Source organism: Lathyrus oleraceus, chromosome 6 (genome assembly GCF_024323335.1).
Source record: "Lathyrus oleraceus cultivar Zhongwan6 chromosome 6, CAAS_Psat_ZW6_1.0, whole genome shotgun sequence".
NCBI lineage: Eukaryota > Viridiplantae > Streptophyta > Magnoliopsida > Fabales > Fabaceae > Lathyrus > Lathyrus oleraceus.
In genome coordinates, this window is record NC_066584.1 from 479941624 (window position 1) to 479943972 (window position 2349).

A 2349-nucleotide genomic window follows, 5' to 3' on the forward strand; every position below is an offset into this window, starting at 1 on the left:
GTCAACATATATCAAATACTTCAAATAAAAACACACGATAAAGTGAAAGAAGAATTAAAGGGGAAAATGAGGTTTGATGGTCGAGGGTTTGCTTCATCCAATATTCATCAATCTAATTGTGGGTGGTTTCTTTTGTTTGTTTTTGCTTGCATTGTATTTTAGATTTGAGCTACAATAGTTTTTATGATTTAGATGTTTGATCCTCAAATATAGGGTTATTATAATAATAAAATTATGTTAGTGCGTGAGACACTTTTAGTGATGAGAGAAAGAATGAGAGAGAATGAAAATAAGGATTGATATTAGTGAATTATGATTATGCAAACTGAGTTACAAAATATGTCTATTTATATACAATGAACTTGTATACTAAGTAACAAACCATAAATTCTAATTAACTTTAGGCTTAGGCTACACAACTTGGATTATATCACAACATACCTGTTGGAAATTTGCCAATTTCCACTCAAGAATTTCACCATAACTTGATGAATTCCGAACCAAATCTTGATGAATAACAATCAATCTTTCTAATTGATTACTCCTCTTGTTCTTGACTCTTCACTCAAGTGAATCAACCACACTTAGTTGCAAGATTTTACCGTTGCACAATTGATAATTGAAGAAAGAAGATTGAATTGGGGAAGAAAGAAATTAGAGTTTATCGAGAGAAGGAAGAAGAAGAAGAAATTTGTTGAGTTTTCTTGCACACCAAGAAAACCCTAACTAACCTAACTAAGTCAGCTAAATAAAAAAAATAAAGCTAAGTTAACATTTCGACAACTAATCTAATTTAAAACACATGGGAATTTCAATAATTTCCTTGCTTCTGTCGAGCAACCTGCTTCGACACAAGGAGTTATAATTCAACATACCACCTAATTCATTGTGTCTAAGCTATATATATTCATCATAAACCTTATCTTCTTGAACACTTTAACATGCACTCCTATTTGTCTCTGCAGTCTGATTCTCAGTTCTGTAGTGTTCCAAGTTCAGTTTCACTTCTGCTACTTGCTCTCGAAGATAATAGAATCTCATTTTGACGCGCTTGCTTCGTCCATGTGCTATCAGACTCTTTTCCAGATTGATAGCAGACATGTTATTGATCTTCATGATAATTGCTCCATGATTCTTCCCTGTAATCTCTTTGACCAAGTTCACCATCCATGTTGCTTGACATGCACATAGAGAAGCAGATATGTATTTTGCTTCACAAGACGATCTCGCCACTACTAGTTCCTTTCTTGAACTCCAAGCAACTGGTGCATCACCTAGCATAAACACATAGCCAGTTGTGTATTTTCTATCCTTAACATCACCATACCAACTTGAGTCGGTGTATAAATTAGCTTGCATTCTTTTCCTTCATCAGTTGTAGGAAACAAAATTCCATAGTCAAAAATTTCTTTCAGATACCTTAGTATCCTCTTCATCGTTGCTAGATGTAATACCTTTGGCTTCTGCATGAATCTACTAACCATACATATACTATATGTTAGATCAAGCCTTGTGTGATAAAGGTATCAAAGTGATCCAATGAGTCTTCTATATTGTGTTGCATCGATATCATCTTCATTTGTTTCTTTCGGCAGTTGTAATCTGGGCTCAGCTAGAGTCGAAGTTAGGTTGCAATCTTGCATCTCAAATCTCTTGAGTATTTCATATGCATATCTTATTTGATAAATTATCAAACCTCTATTACTATTGTATAATTTGATTCCAAGGAAGTATGAGAGATTTTCCAAGTCTGACATTTCAAACTCCTCACTTAGTTCGTGTTTGAAGCCTTCGATCTCTTCTTGCAACTTCATGTTATCAACATGTCATCGACATAGAGACATATTATAAGAAATCAACTCTTGTTTTTTCTTACATATACTCCATGTTCAGTGGTGCACTTCACAAATCCCTTCTCCCTTATAAATTTATCTATTTTTTTATTCCAAGCTCTTAGAGCTTGCTTAAGTCCATACAAGGCTTTATGCAACATGTATACCTTGCTTTCTTCGCCATGTTTTACAAATCCAACTAGTTATACAACATAAACTTCTTCATTTAAGGGGCCATTCAGGAATTCATATTTCACATCTATCTGAGATATGTGTCAGTTGTTCATGTTTGCTAGACCAATAACCAACCTGATTGTTTCAATCCTAGCAAAAGATGCAAAAACTTTGTCGAAGTCGATTCCTTCTTTATTAAGAAATCCTTTCACCATAATCCTTTCCTTGTGTCGAGTTACTTTTCCTTTGGGATTCAACTTCACCTTGTATACCCACATCACATCGATTACCTTATTGCCTTGAGGCAATTCGACAAGTGACTAGGTGTTCTTGACTTTGATGG